General features: G+C 38.4%; 1 protein-coding gene across 2 annotated transcripts in view; it reads right to left on the minus strand.

Moving 5' to 3' along the window:
• sbb (scribbler) overlaps positions 1-19,243 on the minus strand; it is a 94,567-nt gene extending 75,324 nt beyond the window's left edge. Inside the window, exons 1-2 of one of the 2 annotated variants that reach the window (XM_017169582.2) lie at positions 19,128-19,243; positions 17,478-18,076 (exon numbers count right to left, since the gene is read on the minus strand). The gene's annotated coding sequence lies outside the window, so the exon portion shown is untranslated. Of the gene's footprint in view, positions 1-17,477; positions 18,077-19,089 lie in introns of both variants that reach the window. The other variant, XM_070284747.1, reaches the window with a different exon arrangement.
• Positions 19,244-22,835: the final 3,592 nt, after the last annotated feature.

The raw sequence follows: 22,835 nt of genomic DNA on the forward strand, positions 1-22,835 counted from the left end.
GTACCGTCACATCCCAATCCCAGGGCCCAGCCCCAGACCCAGTCCCTTCCACTCCTTTGTTTTTGTTTCCTATAATAAACGTGTGTGCGAGCGAGTTTCCCCCCGGGTTACTTCGAGCGTGTAATGTATGCTTTTCATGTGTTTTTTTTTCTGCTGTGCCATTGTTCAGCACAGAGTTTCGTTCTGCTTCCTTTTTTTTTTTTTTTGTTGTATTTTTTCTGTCTTTCCAAGCAAATAGGGATCGTTTAGGAGAATCAACAGCAGAGCGGCAGAGACACCTAGACACCGACAAACTGACGACGTGATGTCCTTGCCATGCAAAACATTTTGGCAACACAAATTGAAGTTACTCTCTACGTTGAAGGGTGAAGGAAGGGAAAACAGAATATTCTGTTAATTTGATGTAGCTTTTTTTCCTCCAAGGAACTCTACTTTCTGTCTGTCTTTTTTTCAAGGGACCATACCAAATTGAATGAATAAAGAAAATAGTGACCGTGTTGACTTAGCCAGATTATAGGAAATGACAGATATTTAAGAGTTTGGTTAATTGAAATACATTTTTATTGTCTAAATAAGCTTGAAATAAGATAAGGAAAATGTTGCTAACTGAGAAAATTAACCGACAATCTACAACTAAAGGAACAACCTTAGTTACAGGAATGCTTTATAGTTTATTAGTTTTTCTTTTACAAAGAGAAAGAAAGAAAGAAAAGGAGGCAAATCAGGTGCACTTAACGAGATTATGCTACAGCCTGTCCACTGCCCAACTCCCACCTAAGACCATCCTCGTGAAAAACATCCCCTGAGCCACCTTTAGCCACTCTGTTAATTAACAAAGCAAGGTGTGCGGCGGAAAAAATGTTGATTAATGTGTCGCTGGGATTAATTACAGATAATTGTTATAAATATCTCAGGCGAGCGGAGTCAAGCCAAGGACATTTCACTCCTTGTCCAACTAATTTACCTGAGGAAAGGCGGCACAAAAAGGAAAAACGAGCGGGCAAGAGAAAAATGTGCGCAGCTGTCTGTGAAAGGAAAGCCACAATGGGGCAAAAGCAACAAATATGCTTAATAAGTAAACAAGGGGTGGGAAAACTGAGGGGGGAGATAAGCTGAAGCAGGACAATGCGGCACGTATAATTACATAGCTGACACCTTTTTGCTGTATGAGCAAGGGAAGGTTCCGGTTTGGGTTTGCCTAAATCCTGAAACTGCAATCAATTTCTGTATTCTCCCATCTCTATCCCTCCCGGATCCCGTTTCCCTTATACCTTATCCCTTATCCTTTGTTGCCCTTCTCTACAAGAGGGAAATTTAATACAAAATTATTTGGCCCGAAGCGGGGAAGGAAGCTGGAGGAATACACAAATATACACAAGGAGGATTGCCCGCAAGAGGGTTGTTGCTCGATCAAATCCCCAGAGTCCCAAGGGTACGGCCATGTGTTTCCCTCTCCTTCCCCTCCGGCCCGGCTTTTGGCACATTAAATGCTAATTTTCATTTGATTGAGTGCATGATGTTTTGTTGCAGAAACCAGTTCCCTGGATGTTCAGCGAGTGGAAAGAAATCATGCTAAGTACCATGAAAATTAATTGATTTGCGGATTATTTCCTCGAGCAATGTGTGAAAAGGGAAACAGTAGCCAGGAGGGGACCGGGGACAAGGGCCAGCTGCTGCTGCCCAGTCAAGCCACTCGAATGAAATATCGAAATCTGCTCAACTCTTAAACTCAACTCAACTCACTTGACTTTTTGGCCCTTGTTCAAGTCCGGGTCCGGGTTGGTTATCGTTCTTGTTTTGTGTTTTTTTATATATTTTGGGTTCCCTCTCAAGTGCCCGCAAATCCTCAGACACAAAACGCACATGCATATCATTTGATATTGAATAAGAAACGGCAGCGAGGCAGCAAGAAGAACATGAATAAATAAAATGCCAACAGTTCTCCACAAGGAATGTGATAGGGGAGGGAAGTACATTCTTGAGATAAAGGTGACATCGTGATTGTTAAGGAACTTTGTACCCTACCATATACTTCAGCTTATAAAGTTTTTAATTGTATTTAAAGGTTCAGAAATTATAAAACCTATAGTTTTATTACTAAACAATTAATGAAATTATATAAATCAAAATCATTGACACTCTTTAAACCTTGTTTATCATTCTCACACATGACTGCACCTATTAATAACTCTGCTTATTAAGGAAAAACAATTGCAATCATTTCAATAGTAAGCAGAAAGTTATATTTTAATTTAAAATTGTTTTACTTCAGAAAACACTGCCAACGGTTTCACGATATTTAAATCACGAATCACGCTCACATCTTTACCAGAATGCTGGACTACAAGAGGGATCGGATGGCGGAGTCAAGCAAATATGCTCGAAGCAAATGAAAATCAGAAACCAGCAATGGGATTGGGGACTGGCCATGGACAAGGAGAGCAGAGTCGTCGTCGTCGTAAGGAAAAGCGGATTGGAGCTGCGGGAATTTCGATGACTTCGGGCTTCGTCATACAAATGCAGTCACATTACTTGGTACTTGGGTATTCTTTATGGTATTGTGAATTTTATTGGATTTTATATGAAACAGTTTATTGGGTGAGTAAAAAATATAACAAAAAGAGATATAAATATTTTTTTTACTAGAGCACAACTAGTTTCTTATTAAGAATAAGTCTAGAGATTTTTAAATAAAATATTGGAAATATTAGGAAAAGTTGTAGATATCTTAAGGTTTCGAAAAATATAGATCACAGACATTAGTTAAATTTAAAGCTGCTAAATACTTAGCCTCGACTGTTGGTTTTCTGTTTGCTTGGCATGCAAATTGTGCGCTGCGCCGTTCTGGCTGGCCAAGCGATTATTGGGCCAAGAGGGGGTTACCGATGTGGGGCTTTTGGTGGCGGGATTAGGGGGCTTCGGGGTTGTAGCGCGTTTCCAGTTCAATGCACAAATACACGAGCTGGCAAAAAGGCAGAGGTGGAGCGCAAGGGGGGAGGAGGGTGACAAGAACAAAAACAACAACAATGATGATGATGACGACGATGTTGGCATCGTCTTCAGTCGCTCACACAGATACTCACTTATGCATTCACATATGCACTGAAGAAAATATATAAAAACTTTAAATAATATGTATGTTTGTTTCTAGATTATAATAGTTTCATTGATAGAAAATTGTAGAAATAAATATATAAAACCAGGGTGCCCAGTTCTCTGCCTGGTCTCTTTTAAGAGTTAAAGAACTATTGTAAACGTATTTTAGTTGATGATAACTATAGTAAATTGACACAAATAGGTAAAACTTTTATTAATTAAATAATATCAAGTGCAAAGTTATTGCATTCTTGCAGTGTTTTGTTGATGCATATCTAAAAGCATATTAAGAGTCTACAACAGCAACCCGTAAGTGTGTAAAATGATCAGCAAGTTGCCAGTTGCAAAATGCAACACGAGACCCAAGGGGGAGGCGGAGGGTTTAAATTGGGGTTGGGGTTTCAGTTTGGGTTTTGGGGGGGGGGGGGGGGAAACGGAGGGGGGCGAGTGTGTGGCAGTCAGTTTGTTGTGTGGTTAGGACAAAGCGCCGGCAACAGCTTAAGCATATTAGAGTGACAGAGATGGGGTAGGGCAACGTGCCAGGCAACATGCACACAAGTATTAAACATTTACAATGCGAACGAACAATGGCAAACAGGAGAGCCAGCAACCAAAGGGAGGTACTACAGGGACAGAGGGATATACAATATATATATATACATATAAACGTATATACTTGTATAGTATGTGTGCTAAAGGAAGAGCCAACAAGGACCAAGGCGCGGCTCACATAAAACCGATTGCGGTGAACTATGGCACGGAAAGCCGCTGCTTTTCCCTCTCTTGGTCTCTCCATAATCCCATTCTTTTGGGGGCTAAATGGAAAATAGTTCACAGGAAAATATGAGGCAGTGAAATCAACTAAATATTTTATACAGGGTAGTTTTGCTTAAAATGTATTAAATGCTAAGTTGTTTTTATGGTTTAAGAAATTGATTTTAAACTACTGATAATAAAAAACACTTGGGAATTATAGCATTTTATAACACTTCACATTCATAACATCAATTTAATACAAACGTATAATATTAAAAGTTATAAATCATCGACTTTATAATTTGCTATAAATTTACCTAACTTATGCATAATTTCCAATGCCAAGCGGCTACAAATTTCCAATGCCAAAAAGACAAATCAAAGAAAATATCGCCGCACATTGAGCATTTTCCAATTTCATATTGTTAAAAGTTCACGTACCGTGCCAAATCTGTGGCCACTTTCCATGAAATTTCGTTATAAATGGAAACCAATTCCTAACCTAGGGTTGGTCCCCTTCCCCCACGAAAGAAATATAAAAAAAAAACGCACCAAGTAGTGGTCATATCACGTCCATTCACAGCTGACACATCAGACTGGGACTGGGGGAGGGGGGAATAAGATATATAAGTAGAGAGCGGGGGAGAAGCGGCACCCACTCATGCATTCAATTCGAAATGCCTGAGGGCAATAATAAAACAATTCCGCACACACACTCGCCCCCTTCTTGGAGACCCATTGTGTGCGGAATTGGTAACTGTTGGCTCTGGGATAACCATTTTGGTCTGTGCCAGAAATGAAATCTATTGTCTGCCAAAAAGTTAACGCACTTTATTGCTATTGTTCAGTGGCGGTAGGGAAGCCGGCGAGGGGCATTGAGGTGGTTTACTCCATGCTCCACTCGAGTTCTACTCCAGTCATTTGTCAAGTGAGCTCTCGTTCTGCCCCCCGGTGCTCCTCATCTCTCGGTTGTCCCCCTTTTAGCCAACTTTGCGGCCAAACAGAGCAAGGCACATAAAAAAAATCCGATGAATTAAGCTTACCTTGGCAAGGCGAAACTTTAATACTCTTTGGGTTGTAACTGACTTTTTTTTAATAAGTTATTTATGAAGTGATCTTAATGTAAATTGATAGAATACTGTGTAAAGGCAATAATACCACAGTTCTTTTAAAAGCTAATCCAAAATCCTTGTTTCTATCCTATCATTCTATTTTCACCTAATAGACATTATCACCCAATCGATCTGAATTTTATACATCTTGAACATTGTTTTAAAAGCTGACATTGTAATAAGTTACAAAGTAATTGCTTTTAAACTAAGCCAGTTAATAGGAAGTTAATACTGAGTGCTGACTAAAAATTAAAATACCCTCAGCTAGGGAATAAAACCCAAAACGAAACCAGAAAAAAAGAGGGGCAGAAAGAGAAGCTAACGAAGGAGAAGAAGCCAAAGACGAGGCAGGGAGAAAAAATGTTGGCAATACAATATTTTGCCATTATGTCGAACAATAACAAGTCGACATAAGTAGATGGCGGTGGCCGGGGCAGGGAAAAGGAGGCAGAGATACGAGACGAGAAGCGGAGAAAAAGAAGAATAAGAAGAAGCGGACAGAAGAGCCAAGGCGAATAGCTGCCAATTTCAGGCTTAAGTGTTCTTTTCTACCGCCCGTTCCCCGGAGTCCCCCAACTCCGACCATCAGATAATGGGCTACAAGACATTGAGCCAAAGAGCAACGACGCATATGAAATTTAATACCACTTCACCTTTATTTTTTCCCCTCTTCTCTGTTCTTTTCTCCTTGTCTCAGTGCGGCATCCGGCGCTCCTTCAGCCTTCCCCCAACATTTTTATTCCTCATTTTTCGCTCCTTCACTCCCTTGACCAGAGATTTGAGCGCTTTATTAAGCGTATTTAAGGGATATATAAATATTTTTTATTATTTAGCTGTATGTACAAATTTAATTCAAACGATTTCTTGATAAACCATAAACATAGGTTTTACATAAAAGAAAATTATAAGAACTAAAGCATCTTAAAGGTGAAAAACCTCTCCGCAGCATTCTTGGTTTCAAAGAAAATGCAAAACATTTAAAAAATATTTCTCAATGGTTCGAGTGTAGCATAAATAGTTTAGCGTTGGAAATGCCGGCTGGGGAAATGCGGTCACTTCGCGGAAAAGCCCGGAACACAGGGGCAAAATAATGAATTAACAAACACAATTCGCATTTTATGCTCACGAAAATGAGGCAAGAATTAATAAAAGAAGCGGGCAACTGAAAACACACTCGCGCACACAAGCCAGCGAAAACAATTCGCATGAGCAAGCACAAACAATTTGAAAGAAAGAAAGGGGGGTTTTTAGATAGAACAACGGGGGGAGAGTTGTTGGAATTGAAAAAGAAACTCGACAAGAAAAAAAAGGCTGGAAAAAACATCAGCAAGAGCTAGAGAACTTTTTGCACAGACCCCGAAGAACGTGGCATGAAATACAAAACAAACAAAAGCAAAGAATCAGAAAAAAAAAAACAGAATAAAACAACTGAAAAGCGAGGAGGAGAAGGGAGGAAAAAACATTAATATTAAACAAAAAGTGGATGCAACAGCGAGCGGACTGGCAAATGGGAAGCGAAATATAAACGACAAAGTTTCTACAGCGTCCCGATTTTTCTCTTCGTCGCAGAGAAGTTGCTCCTTGTCGAGTTGCAAGTTTTATGGGGATCTGCCGAGCATAGCCCTTGCCTTGTCATGTCTCCTCCAATCCTCCGAGCCAGCAATCCCAGAGCAAAGCACACCACTGCCCAGAACCAGAACCAAAACCAGAACCAGAAACGAAACGAAACGAACCTCAACTCAACTCAACTCCAGTGGCGGACTTGGCTGAAAACTTTGGCCAACAAAGCAAAGCCTGGCACAGAAGGCTAAGAGTGTGAAGGGAAACATTTGTAAGACTCTCTGGCACAAAGTTTATAACATTTTAAATACGTATTTATGGTTTTATAAGCCCCTCTCTCCTGCTTGTGTAGTTTGAACAACACAAGAGATTAGTAATTGGTTTAGTGCAGATCAATTAGCTTGTTCTTTTATTTATGTGATTTACTCTCTGCTAATTTGTGGATGTATCGTTTTAGTGCATTCAATTTTGTTTTTAAAATGTCATCCTCGGACTTAAACAAGTTTATATATCTCCTTTCAAAGCGATTCATTCTTCTTATGCAAATGGACCTGCGCTGAGCATTTCGGATTAATTAGGCATCGTAAAAAGCGGAAACAGTTTCAATGCCATTAAAAGTGCATTAAAAGCTAAACAAAAACTGTGAACAAACCTGGAATCGAATAATTGGCGATTGCATGGTGATTAATTGCCGGCACATTCTCTCCACTTGACCAAAAACCTGGCCAACAAATTGTAATCTGATATGCGACAGAGAAAGAAATCGGATCGGATGAGATCGGTTCGAATCGGATCGAATCGAATCGAAACGAGGCGAATGAATCCAAGACAAGTTGCTTATATTGTTAACTGGTTTTCTTTTTGGCTTTGTGTTCGCGTTTTATGCGGCGAAAACTTCCACAAGGCATTTGAAAAATGTGCAATTGAAACTAATTCGGTTAAGTGTCGTGGTTGGGGGGGATTGGAAGGCGGAACAGGGGAAGTGCAACTCCAACTGCAAGCATAAATTCGTGGCATGCTGTGAAACAAGTTGCAAGTTTAGCTAGTTGAGAGCTGCACGCACGCAGCATGCAACAAATTTCTCAGCGTTTTTATGGAGCTGCTGCCGGGTGGTGAGCAAACAGTTGCAACAGCCACGAAAAAAAGAAGGAAAAATTAACACCAAAGGAGTCAGCTGCACACAAGTGCTCGTTTTCATTAAATTTAATCTCGTTTGCTTAAATATACACTGAAAATTCGATGGAACTAACTCAGTATCTATAATAATAATAATAAAGGTACAAAAGAATTGTTATTCAAATTCATTCAATAATTGTATATATCCTTGAAGTAAGAAGAGTATTTATTAATTTTCTTATAAATTTATTTGTAGATTTTAAGTCACTTTTATTCACAGTGCAGTTTTTCGATAGCAGCTGCAGCTCCCATTTGTGGCAGCAATTTGCCGTTTCCCGTAAGTGGCAGCCTGTAAATTTATTAGTGCAAAATGAGATAGACATAGAATATGTGTTTAATTTGCTTTCACACAACAATAAATATTTACTATTGTATGCGAAGGTTTCGCCGAGAAGTTGGCAAAAATGTTGATGGCCATAAACGAGTTTAATGAGAAAATATTTGTTCAACTTATTTGCAAGTCGTTTTGTATTTTGTTTTTCTGAGCTTTGTAAATAGCAAATAAAATACAGAAAAAAAAATAAAACTAAAAGCCGCTGCAATTGGCAAACAAAATGAGGATGCAAAAAAAGAACAAACAAACAAAAAATTTATAAGGAGTGATGTAGGGGAGGAAGCAGAGGGAAGAGGTGTTCATTTTCGCAGCCTTTTTGGCATTGTTCGTTTTCGTTTTTTCGACTCGTTTTGCTTGGCTTTGCCTCAAGTGTTTCTTCTCACTTTGGCAAATGTAAACGAAAAAGAACAAGAAGGGAAGCTAACTTCGGCACACCGAAGTTTGTATACCCTTGCAGATTGGTTTTGATGTTTATATTATAAATTTAAATGCTGAAAACACTCACAAAACAGAGTTTCATTACATTTTACTTTTACTTATTATGTTTACAGTTTGACAGTTAAGGTTTTACATTCCCAGCTTTACATTTTCTCCACATTTACAGATCGTTTATATGACAGCTATATGATATAGTTGTCCGATTTTCATAAAAATTTTACCAAAATTCTGAAATAATAAAAGAAGCTTATATCTAAAAGTAGATAAGAATATGTTGAAAAACAACAAAGTTATAATTTTTTTCCTATTCTTTTTCCGATCGTTCCTATGGCAGCTATAAGATATAGTCGTCCGATTTTCATAAAATTTTTACCAAAATTCTGTAATAATATAAAATGGCTATATCTCAAAAATGATGCAAAAATATTGAAAAACAGCCAAGTTATAATTTTTTTTCTAAAAATTTATCGAACATTTGTATGGGAGCTATATGATATAGTCGTCCGATCCGGCCCGTTCCGACATATATAGCAGTGAGAGTATATAGAAGACTATATGCAAAGTTTCATTCAGATATCTTTAAAACTGAGGGACTAGTTTGCGTAGAAACAGACAGACGGACAGACGGACAGACGGACAGACGGACAGATGGACAGACGGACAGACGGACAGACGGACATGGCTAGATCGACTCGGCTGTTGATGCTGATCAAGAATATATATACTTTATAGGGTCGGAAACGTCTCCTTCACTGCGTTGCAAACTTCTGACTGAAATTATAATACCCTGCAAGGGTATAAAAATGTTGCAGCTAATTTGCTTTTTCAGTAAGCCAGGCGAAGGGGCAAGCGGCGGTGATGCCGGGCTACACAAAGCGCAACAAGCAAAAAGCAAAAAGCCATTTCGCAATTTTCAATTGTGCACGTCAAAGTGTTAAAACGGCACGCGATTTATTGCACAAACACACACAAGACTTAAAGCCAGATCGGTGGGCAGTGAAAATTAAGTATCAAGCACTCATTTAACTTTTTAGTAAATGTTCTGCATTTTTGGAAATTGAATATCTTAAAAAGATAATTTCTTGCAACAATTCGATCAAAAAATCTCAAAATTCTGTTGGGATATGGTCACACACAAGTTTATTTAGTCAAAGATTTTGGCAATTTCTTAAAATAAAAAAAAACGACTTTTTTAATTCAGCCAAAAATTCTGCTCAGGGTCTTAAATTTTGTTGAAAATGGTCACACTGAACATTTTGACATTATTTGAGATAATGCACCATGGCATATACAAAAACTTTAGAGATCATTATTAAACTAAATCAATTTATTATTCTTATAGATTTTATTTTTTATTCACTTTATTTTCTACCAATTTATTACAGTGTTTTCTGTGGCTAGGTGGCAGTAGTCGGTCTTAGATGCACTTAATTAGACGTTTGACTAAAACCAACTCAAAGTTTTTCATTTTCTTTTGGCTTTTGGATTTTTGTCTTTGTTTTCCTTTCTTTTTTTTATTGATTTACGGACGGCAATCAAGTATGAAATTGACATGGCATGCTCCGAAAGCCACCCTTCGGCGTGTAAATATTTGTTAAAATATGCAGAGTTGGTTGCTTGTGTCTGCATTTCGTTTTGTTGTTCTCCTCCTTTCTTTCTCAATTTTTTTTTTTTTTATAAGCTTTTTCCATGATTTATGCCAGCCTCATTAATCTGAGTTTGCGAGGGGGAAAACGAGGGTGCTCGCTGTTTATCTTGCGATCGTTTCTTTTAGCGCTTTTAGCGCGAAGCACAAAACTGGAAGTTGGAAAAATGAAATCAAATTGCCGTTCATTAATAAACCCGCGAGTGCCAAGTGTGTGTATCCAACGGATACCGCCGCCGCCTGTCAATAGAGCAAGTCTATGGAATTCAGCCAGTTTTCCGTGCCCCTCAGATCGTTGGACTTAATCAGTTAGAAGCCAGTTTATGCCAATTGAAATCCAACTAATTTGTTATACTCGTAACCCCCTTTTGCCGTCATTCAAGTATGTAATTGTTGTTGCATGCCTGGCCGCTTGTCCGCACATAAATTATGATAATTATTTAATGCAACCACAAAACGACAACAAAAATAAAATGAAACGGAAAATATCGAAAACAGAAATCGTCTGCAGGCTGCCATATTAAGCAATTTATGGGTAGATAGAAACAGGGATTTATATTTTTTCTCGATACACACAATTATCACGCAAATGTCCATAATAATCATATGGATAATGACTATTATATACATCAATCCATCTACATATACGTACATATATACACGATAATCATGCCGCACACAAAAAGCAATTTACGTAAATTACACAAAAAAAATATCGCAGAAAATTAAACAATTTACAAAAGACAAGCCCCCCATTAATAAACATGAAATATTGCTGCCGCAAAACTTTTGTAATGAACAAAAAATAAATACGATGATAAAAATTAAAATATATATGCATGTGGAAAAAAAATAAACGTGGGTACCCACACAGCATTAATAAAGACCAAATAAACTTTTCAAAACCACACAGACAACGAAATTAAAAATGGCATAATCTTTTTATGACCATAAAGCTGAGGCAGGCAGACTCTGTGCTTTTGGAGCTGGAGGTGTATTGTTTGACTTACTATCCAAAATAAGACGTTCAAATACTTATTAATATAAAAAGGTTGTAAGACCACAATTAGTCTTTTACATTTAAATTTAATTTAAATTCATTTGCATGAGAGGATAATACCAAAATTATTTTACCATATTTAACAGTTCTCGAGCCCTCTTAAATTTGTTGGTATTATATCCTCAATAAACCTTTAGAAATCCCGACTAACTATCCACAAACGAACCCCCCAATTCGGTACCAAAAGCACCACATTTCTATACAATTTCCCGCCCTTTGTACGGTCAAAATGGAAGAGCATTATACAAGTCGAGAGCACTCTCCCCTAAGCATTCATCCGTCCAACCATCTCAACTATAAAGTTGCCTTCTCCTTTGGCTTGATTATTTACATTTTACCCCCTCCACCCAACCGTTGGGGGAAAAAGATGAGTGGAGGTGCACACAAAATACAACACAACACAAAAAAATAAATCAACAAAAAAAGAAACGCTGAGAAGAAACCTCTCGCTGCGAGTTTCATTTGCGTGGCGGGGAAGCTGAAGCCGCCAAATAAAGAATCATAACAGATATCAAAATAAATATGGGAGCGCATGAAGGAGCAGTTAAAGCTTCAGTAGCATTGGGCTCAGCAGGCGCTCTCATTGTTGTTGGTGGTTGCAAATGCTTAGCTGGTATTTAGAAGAAAAAAAAATCAAAGAAAAAAATCAAGAAAAACTGAAAAAAACTGAGTCGAAGCCGACGCCAGTCAAACAAATAAACTCGCCAAAACGAGCTAGCTCTTTGCTTTTGCTTCGGCTTGATGGACTGCGAGCCTCGAAGACCTTCTCCTCCAGTGCCCCACCTACCTCCCTGCGAGTCAACAAAATAAATAAATAAATCTGCAATAACAAAAGCAACGAGACACGAGAGGAAAGCAAGCAAAACAAAAATCAGCCGCCAGGCAAATAAACACAGTGAGTTTTATGAGATACACGAAAAACATCTGAAAACCTTTGCATTACCAATAGATACATTTTTTGCCTAAATTGCACGAATTATTAGTTGTGGCTTTTACTCGGAGATTCCACCGAGACTAAATAAGATGCTTGAGTTTCGTGGGCGCCTTGAAATATGCGGTTCGCTTTCCACAGACTAAATTTAGTTGACGCCATTCGCTTTTTTGCTATTTTTGGCCACAAAATTGTCGGCGCGTGTAGCTGAAAAAAAATTTAACAACATATCAACTCAGATAAGACATAAACAACTCGAAAATCTACACGGGTTTTTTCATCGCTGTTGTTATGGAAACTTTGGCTCATTTATCAAATTGCGAGACAAATTTGAATGTGCGCTCAATTAGCAGGTTAACAGAGCTACACAGCTAGAATAAAAACGATAGCAAAGGGGTTTTTATTTCTATTAATTTAGTTGATACTATGACAATGTGTTCTATTCGAAAGTCACATACTATAAAAGTGAAAAGTAATGAATAATTGCATGCTGTAATGTCAGCGGAAAAAAGACGATAATTTCATAATTATAAAATATTTGTATGCATATCTGTAGCTGCAGTGGAAATTGCTTGGAATTTCATATTATTTTTCGTTTACTCAGTTTACTCGTTTATTTTGTTGTTGTTTTTTTGTTTCGCTTTCGCTGCCTGTGGCGGCTGCTTATCAGAAATTGTTTGCATTTTCACTTTATTTATTCTGTGCCATAAAAAATAAATATTAATTGCGATTATCGCAATGTGATATTGCTATATTTACACGTTATAATTAATTGTTCTTATTTATTGAATTTGTACACACAATAATGAATTGTCAGAGCCCCCGTCCTCCACCGCCACTAATAATTTCCTCCTGTTCCGCAGCAATTTAAATTGAGTTATTTGCACAGAGAAAAATAAATACATATATGTGCATAAAATTAAACTTGTTTAAACGACATTAAATGTGGTTTTTTATTGAGCTTTTATTTTGTTTCTGATTTTGTCTTCCTTTTTTTTTTGGGTCCACTCATCCGCAACAAAATATGCAAATTGATATAGTATGGTGATTTCGAGTGTGTGAGTGCCTGTGTGTATATAATATAATTTATCGGCATGTTTGAGCCGCCCTGTGGCTGGCAGCATAAATTAATTATCAAAAGCATTCATTTACATGGCTGACTGCGCGATCCGACACCCGCTGTCAGGCGGCACCTCGGCTCATAGATACTGTATCTCACAGATACATACAGGCTCAAAGTCAATTTGAAAACATCATCACAATCAATTTGCTTCGTTTCTCGTGATGGGAATTAAGTTTTTGTATATTTGTATCTCTCAGTTTTGCCTCCGCTTCACAGTGATCACTCTGTTAGAAATAATGCTGAATATTTTGGCTAACTTTCTTTTTACATGTTGTACCACTATGAAACATTTCTTCAGAATTATAAGGAAAACCTTTCTTATGCATTTCTCCACTTGATCAAAGTTATTTATTATTATTCCACTATAAATAGTATACACTGTATAGCCATTGTTTTTGTAGTTGGCCCACATTATCTAGTGAACGTTGAACGCTTTCGTGCCCCTGTTGTAGTTTTTTTTTCCTTATTCTTTTTTTTCTCCCTGTATTTTTGTTTTTTTTGCCTTCCTACATGTGTTTAGCGTGTTCAGAAATTTGCTTTTTTAATGACGCTCTTGTTGATTGCCGGCTATTTGTTATTACCTCCTCCTCCCCAGCGACCCCGTCGTCGTTTGCCCTTGTTTTTGAGTTGCAGAAACAGTTTTTAGTTTATTTGAAATTTTTATATATTTGGCTTAGTAATTTCAATGCAATTTATTAATGGTTTGATTTGCTTATTTATGGTTCGTTTCATTTGATTTAGTGGTGCCAACACTTTTCGCCATTGTCGTTGATGACAGCAAATTAATTTTAATGAACACACATACACAAAGTTATTATTTATTCAAATCGTTGATTTTTTTCCGTTTTGTAATTTAATGGTTTTAAATTATTTAGGTTTTTTGGGAATTTCTGTTTGGGGCACCCTGTGAAATTAAATATGACTCCTTAAATATAAAAATAATTGTTTTTTTCTAATTTATGATTGTTTTTAATGTTTTAGTTGTGCAAACACTTTTTTGCTATTTGTTTCGATGCAAGGAAATAAATAAATATATTTATTATATCTCTGGTGAGGCCATAAGAAGGGTTTTCAGGTATACAAAATATATGGGGTGTGCTCAGTCATAATCTACCCAGTATGACAGGTACAGCTTGTAGTGTTTTGTTCTATTCTTATGTTAGTTTTTATCTATATTTATGTGTATATATTCATTAAAGTTGCATAAGCTTTTCATTATAATAAGCAAACATAGGTTATATATTTAAATGCCTTGAATTTAGTTTGCCCAGGGTATTGCCATGACAGTTGCTTGTCAATCAATAGAAAATGAAATATAATCCATTTTCACTTGGCCGGAATGGAAATGGAATTGAAATTGCAAACTTCGAGTTCGCTGCTAATTCGCATGGGCGGACAGATAGGCAGTTAGACAGGCCAAAGGCAGAACAGCAGACTAGCGGGGGCGGTCTCGAACGAACGAGCCCAACCGGCTAACAAACGAACGTTTGTCACTGTCGGGCGTTTTATGAAAATTGAACAAATCAATTAAGTCTAATCGTGCCATACCCGTACCCGATCCACAGAGCCACTGAACCGCTGGGGTGGGGCAACAGTAGTCGAGTCGGGGGTTTTGGCATTTGTTTGCCCCCTGACAAATGGACTAATAAATGTCTGCACACGGCTTGTGCTGCTGGCTAAACCCAGAACGAAATCGCTACAGCGGCGGCACATGCTACAAATTATAAACACTGTAATTATATTCGAATAATATTTTGTCAGCCAATTGACACATTTGCCGTGCCGGAGATACAGTAAACAGAAAAAGAAAGACAGAGCCCGAGTAGTGGGCAATTACGCTGGGGGCCGAAAAGGCAGAGAACCACCAGCCAAAGTTGGTTAACATGGCTGTTAGCTGCAATTGCTGGTCACCATCTGTGGCGGTTGCGGTTACAGTGAAGCCATGAATATAAATAAATGGTGGTTTTAAAGCATTTTTAAACCTGTTGTTGATGGATTTTTTATATTTTGAACACTAAGATTTTAAGGTAATGGACTATTGTTGAAATGAATTTTTTGTTCCATATTTCCATATTTTCGACACTGAAATTCTTTAGTTTAATCCCAACTGTATGCGATGGGGCTTGCCTATCTATCTCACCGCTCGCTGCCAACTTTTACCAGCGCGAACAGTGTGACAAATTATTATGTATGTATGCTGGCATGTTCCCGGGTTTGCTTTTATATGTGTGTACCAGTGGGGACAGGGGCACAATGCATGCAGTTCTACACACAAGCTCAGCTCACTTCGGTTCAGTTTGGCTCGGAACAACTCGCTGCTGGTGCTAATGACCGTAACTAAGTTGGCGTCACGATTGTGTGCGCCACTGGAAGCCTTCTCCTGCTCGCCCCACTTGCTCTCCCCCTTGCAGCGCCTCCGGCTGCGGTTTACTTTGTCGCTTGGCCATTTGTGTAAAATATTTTAATGTTATGGCCCGACCAAGAGAGCTCTGCCTAAAAGACGCTTAATTGTATCTGCGTGTGCGTATCCGTATCTGTATGCCGGCCGTATCTATGTATCTATATCTGCAAATGTATCTATGCATTTATGACTAAACAGTTGTTTAAATAAACAATTTTGGCATGTTTACCATGGAATTAAAGCAGCTCGAAATGCGGCTGCAATGTTTACTTAATTAAAGCAAAAAAAAAATGACTTGGCCGAACGAAAACGAAAACACTCTACACGGGATATAAACTTGAATTTGAATAAACTTGCGATAAAGCGGCAGAGGTTTTGCTTCCGGAATTAGTGAAGAATTCAAATCTGACAAGATAAGCTAAACAATGCAAAGAAATCCAATTTATTTGGTATTTAAACAAATGGAATTTATATATCATTTCATTTATAGCCAGTAGGTGAGTTGGGGAAAAGGAGATAGTTATTTATATGATTTTTTCAAGCCGTTTAAAGGTGAATGGTACTTATGATGCCCGCGGGCTTGACAGAAACAATTGTATATCGTACTGTGTATTTATGTGGATTAAATCAGCCTTTCTAGTAATAATTTACTTACAATTATGAAAATTGTTCAAATTCTATTAAATTCATATTATGTCATCTGTTTTAATACACCTAATGATGATGATTTACTTACTATATTTGCCTTTTCCTTATCTTTACCTGCCAAAAAATGCAAACACAGACCACATTCATGTTCATAATTCGAGTAGATGCAAAACCAACCACCCCTCCCTGCTCCCATCCCTCCATCTCTGTTTATCGCTCATCGTTCGGGCTGGTCGTTCACTGTTTTCTGCTCGACGCTTGCTATTCGGTTCGCTTGACGCGTCGCCGCAGGCTTCATTAGGCGAGCGTGATTCCGATTCGCATTTCCATTCCGATTCCCAAGACCCCCTCCCTCACAGCCCCTTCGATGACCCGCGAATTCCGCTTGTCTTCCCACATTACGCTTGCAAAACGAAATTCCATTCCATTGGTGCCGAACAAAAACCCAAATTAAATCCACTTCAATAAATCTCAAAAAGGTAACGCAAAAAAAAAAATATATATATATAAAAAAAATACACCAGGTCTGTCAATTTTCTAATCGCTCGAAATAACAACAACAACAACAAAAAAACTCCATTTAATTACAAATCGGCTTAGATTGAAACGCCTTAATTGGCATTAACTCGACAAAAAATGTGTCTGTGTGTATATTTGTATGAATACTTGTATAAAATGCGGCAGCAGTAAGTGGCAAGCGGCAATTAATCAAACTGGAAATCAATTTACTCTCTCGCCGTCTCTCTCTATCTCTCAGCTATGCGAGCGAGAGAAAAGCAGTATTATAATACGCCAGCTTCAAGTCCAGATTTTCATACAATACAATCTCCATGAGCTTATTATATTCAATTTATTATTTATATTTATTTAATTTAAAAAAGGTATTGATAGGTATTTTCCTATTTAAAATGGAATCAGTATTGATAATGGTATTAGATCAAGATAACAATAGCTTATCAGATTTAAAGTTACAAATCTGTGTCTTTTTTACTAAAGGTTAAAACAAAAACATTGGAGTGTTATTAGTTTTAGATCGGATATTCATTAAAAATAATATTTTTATGAATCAATTGGTATTTGGTATTGGTGTATTTATCTGAAAGTTATGAATATCATTGATTGATTTGACATTCACAAATATAATTTTGTAATAAAAAGGACCTTATTTTTAATTAATTCTTGAACTATAGGCCTCACCTTTTTATAAATCCAAAATAGTCGCAATTTCTGCTCTGGATATGCGCGTTCCCGGTTCATAGACAGCATCCAAGATGAAATTTGGGTGGGGGTAATGGTGGGTTGTGGGTGGCGATGGGCAGGTGATGATTCCTTTGGCTTGCCGGCCTGCTCGCACTCCCCGGCCAATGTACAAGTGCGAGAGGGAGGGGTGGAGAGCGAGTTACAGAGAGAGAGCGGGCGAGAGGGCGTAATAATCCACAAAAGAAACGCTGACGACTCCTTCTCCTCGGTAAACTCCCAAACTCCCAACAAGCTCACAAACCCGGTAGGTAAAATGTAAATCCGCAAAATTTTCCTAGCGGCGCAATCTCAGGAATTATTCTCCATTTATGCGAGAGCGACAGAGAGAGAAAGAGATAGTCAAACTTGGCTTTTCCTTTTCCCACTGCTTCTGCTAGATTCTCTGCTTCTGCTTATTCTGCTTCTTGTTTTTCACTTCTTTGACACTTTTTGCCTTTGCTTTTCTTTTCTATTTTCCTTTTTTGCGACAAATGTATGAACTTTTTTATGAGGTTAGTTGTTGTTGTTTTTTATTATTTTCTTTTTATATTATTTCTCTACAAATACACGAAAAAACGGCACTTTGAGTAAGGCGAGAGGGCGAAAGAGAGAGCGCGCGACCAAGCTCTGCTGCCTTCTCTTGCAGGCATGTATGTACATATGTATGTATGTATGTATTCGGCAGAACAGAAGCTGCTCCACCACGCACATATACATACATACATATGTATAGAGAGAACAGAGCTTGGGGCATAAAAAATACACGGGGGAGTTGTTGCACGGCAAAGCGACAGAGAGAGAGACTAAACGACCGACGGACTGACGCGGCGCGACTTCACCTTGCACACGCGCGGAAATTGGCGAGAGCGACGAAGCGACGACGAGTTCGTCGTTTGTCGGCGTTCTTTTACCGCAATGTTTGTGCGAAACATAAAAAAAGCTTTGCACATACATACACACTAACACAGCGTGAGATAGAGAGAGCGAGAGAGAGAGATGGAGAGCTGCACACACACACACATGCAAACTCACAGGCACACACACACATACACAGTGGCTGTATAGTAATTTTATTCCGGTACTATTCAACTGATGAAGCTTCTGTTGCTGTTGTTGTTATTGCTAGCAACATATTGCCAGTGCCACACTCTCGTTTTGGGTTTTTCTTTTACATCTTCTCTCCTTTTCCTTTCTTTTTTTACTACTACTTTTTAGTAGTATTTTTTTTTCGGCTGATGATGATTACGCTGCTCTTTTCTCACACACAGCCACACATACAAACGCACGCACAAGTCAGGCCCAAGTGGGTAATTTGTTTTATGAGTAGCGGCAAATAGCACTTGTGTATGATTGTCGCTGCTTCTGCCATAGCCGTCGCTGTTGTTACTTTTTTGTTGTGAATGACAGACAGCGACGAGTAATAATTTTTAATGCGTTTTTGGCATTTCTACGCTGCTTGGGTTAATTGCTTAAAACGCGACGGACACTAACACACACGAGCGTGCTGCAAAACGCATACTTGATCCGAGAGCGAACGATGTTTTCGTTGTATGAATTAATTTAAACGCACAATTATAAATACACAGATTAAGGAACGCTTTTGCATACTTATTTCCTCTTATTTGAAATCCTTATTTGTTTTTTTCTCTTTTTTGTTTTGTTATTTTTGTGTTTTTCGGCGACAGCGTTTTATCCGTGCTGTCCGAACGAAGCGAAGGAAAAACGCGTACAAACGTGCATAAATTGAGAGGCGAGAGTTGGCTAGCAACGCGCAGGGTTGCCACATGCCGCCGAACTGATAACTATTAATTCAGATTTGTAGTAAATGTGCGTTAAAAAAATAGTTTTTGTTTCGAAATGAAGCAGTTATTTTTAAGGATCTTATTTTATGTTTGCGATAAATTTAAGTAAAAAATAATGAATATTTAAGAGCCGTGGCATATTAAGAAACTGGCACCCTGACAACTCTGCGGCATTTCATACACATACACTCACACAGGGCCTCTCACACACTGGCATTCCCATGCACATACACGGCGCCGAGTTGTCCTCTCCGAGCGGCATTTCTTTAATGGCGGCTTTTCGCTCTCAGCCCTGCGCTCTGCGCTCACGCTCTCTCTCTCTCTCTCTGCCGCTGCTGACGCCATATTGCGCAGTTATTATGTTCATCTCTTTCCAATTTGTTTACAGTGCCTCTCACTTGCCACTCTTGTTGTTGTTGCTGCTGTTTGTTGTTTTTGTTTTAGCAGTGTGCCTTTGCAAATTGTTTTTGGTGGGTCCTGGATTGATTACTGATTGGCATGTCTTTCGACTACAGCCAGTTCCTTTTGCTGTATGTGAAGTTGCCTCGCTTCGCGGGCTCTTCTGCGCCTTGTCTTTTACCTTCCCGAGGCACGCACACGCAAGCAAACAAACACTCGCACACCTTACCACCCCCTTATCCTGTAGGCCGCTTGTGTTTTTTGTGGTTGTTGTTGGCGTTGGTGTTGGTGTCTGTTGGGGGGAGTAGCATATAATGACATAATGAGATTTATTAGGCGCAAAATAAAGCCATAATGTTCCATTTGACCTTTGTGTAACTTTGACAGCTGTAATTTTCGCCTTCCTGCGGCTCCAGCTTATTATTTCGATGATGTTTGGCCAGGATATACATACACACACATTCAGAGACTGCACCCACAAGCACACAAGCATATATTCATACAGAAGAATAGACTCCGGAAACATGGGCATTTTCAATTCGTCATCAGAATTTTGAAACTTGCCTTTTGCTCTCGTTGAAGCAAAAGTCAAACATAAATCCACTTAGCCAAAGTTCAACGTTTTTCAGGAGAAGCTAACAAAGAAGTTAAAAGTGAAAAATAATCTGGGAAGCGTATTGTTTTAAATTTTTTTTGTATTTAAAATATAAAAGTATCTTTATTTAAAATGTAAAAAATAAGTCTTGCCTACTTATGGGCTTCAAATGTAAAATGTGGTATGTCAAATGTATGTAGAATATGTTAAAGATAAAAGATACATTGTTGGAAATCCTAAAGATAAATTTTCAAATTCAATTGTTTACTTAAGTATTTTTAAGCCCGATACACGGTTTCAGAACTAGGTGACAGCCGAAACATATAAAATAGCGAATCCAGCCCTGTTTTATAATATTTTCATCCTTTTTTCCGTGTTTCGTAGCACCTCTTCAGCGCTTCCCGGCTGACTTTTCTTTTGTAGAGGAAAACTTGTTTGTGCTTTGCAACCAAATATACTGAAGCACATTTCCCAATAAAAAAAAAACCCCTCCAAATGACGCCCCTTGATCCTTTTCGCAGGAGTGTTTGCTTGTTGTTTCTCCATTGGCATTCGTGCACGCTCTCTCAATTTTATTGCTGTGATTGTGATTTCTAGTTGGATTTGACTATGCACGCATACATACACACATGGAAGGCATTTGGGGAATTGATATCCTTGTGCGCTTTTTGCTAAAGTTCAAATATTTTTCATTTTATTGCTGACACACACACACACACACATACACAGATACACATACTTACTTGTGTGAGAGTGGGAAAGGACACGCGTGTCCTGGGCCCAAGGGTGCTCAGGCAAACAACATTTGTCAATGCTGGCAATATTTCACTCCGGAACGGTCCGCTGCCACTGGATGCCCTCAGTTTACGGCTCAGTGCTGGGCCAAAGGATTAAAAGGACCTCAAAGGGCCCTCACCCACAAATTCTGCCTGCACAGTTGCGGTCACAATTAGGCCTTTCTACACAATACAGGCATATTTTTATATTAAAAAATATTTTTATAGGAATAGAAATTTTTTATTTACAAAAATTTATTTGGGAATGCAAAGAAAATATTTTATCAGTTGCAATTTTCCATAATCCAAGTTTTTTCCGAAGTTAAAGGATTTTTTTGTATTCCTTTTTGGAAAATTAAATAACAACTACAACAATATATTTACTCATAAAAATGGCACAGCAATTAATGATATTTTCGTATTCTTTTTCCAGGAATTTTCCTATAATTTTCATTTAAATTGATATCCAAAACGCATTTTGTATTCTCAGTGCTATTATTTTGACATCAACCGTACCTTCACATACATACATTTATGTGCTGGCTGTCAAACGGAAAATAATCCTCTCAAGAGGCCTTTGTTTGTATTCGTTTTTGGGGCCGAAAATGTTGCACATCGATTGAGCCGTACTCCCCCCTCGCACTGAGCAGGGCAAATTATGTAATTATGTGCGTTGAAAAGTGTGCAAATAAATAGAATTCGAATGGGAATGCTAATGAAGCCATTATTATTTTATGCGCTATTTAAACAAGCCGCCCCCGGCATGTCCTGGTCCCCAAGGACACTGCATGAATAATAAACGAGGGACTGAACAGAGCACAAAACAAAAAAAGCAACAACAAAAGGAGCAACTTCAACTGGCGGATAAATAAATATTAATGCCAACATATTCGACCAAAAACTCATCCTTGAGCCGGTCATTCGTACTTATTGAAAATGGGAAACCGAAATCCGAGAGCTGAAATGAAAAGCGTTGCGCTCTGTGATTTTGACAGCACCCATTCCACTTTCGCCACATTTTGTTGCAAAATATGATTTCATTGTGCTCAAATTGAATTAAATTCTTGGAGTGTGACGTCCCCGCCCCCCAAAGCCCACCCCGCCCGCAGGAGCCCCGCAGGACCCCAGCTGCCATGACTCTATCTGCATCGCTCCATCTCTGTTTTCGGGCTCTGTCTCATTCTGTCCGGGTATTTTCCTTTTGGTAGCTTTCTGAACGGAAGCGGATATTTTCAACGCGCCATTGTTATTTTTTGAGTGCGGGAAATTGTTCGTCCCAGCTCGTCCTTGCTCTGCTCCTCCGTCCTGTGTCCTGCGTTCCCCCAGCCATATTCCTCTGTCTTCCCTTGGCCCTGCTTTCCCTCGGGTGAAAGCAAACGAAGCGAGGGACCGAACCAAAGCGTCGTCCTTTTTGCTGGCGCTACTTTCTCTTACTCCGTCACTCTCTCTCTCTCTCTTTCTCTCTTTTTCTCGCTTTATCTGTGCTTGCAGGGAGAGAAAAAAATAGGGAAATTACCTTCGTAGTCTCGAGTGTTTTGTAATCTCTCGAAAAGTTGTATAAGTGTTTGGAATTCTATATTTTTATAATTTAATATAGTTAATTTGTAATTTTAAAAAATTATTCTTAGCATTTTAAAGACTTTAAAGTATGATATTTAGAAAATACTAATTTAAAGGGCATACATTTTAAGTTTCTGTTGTTTCTAAACAAACAATGTAAAACAAAATATATAAAAACATAATT

Source organism: Drosophila kikkawai, chromosome 2R, assembly GCF_030179895.1.
Source record: "Drosophila kikkawai strain 14028-0561.14 chromosome 2R, DkikHiC1v2, whole genome shotgun sequence".
Taxonomy (NCBI): Eukaryota; Metazoa; Arthropoda; class Insecta; order Diptera; family Drosophilidae; genus Drosophila; species Drosophila kikkawai.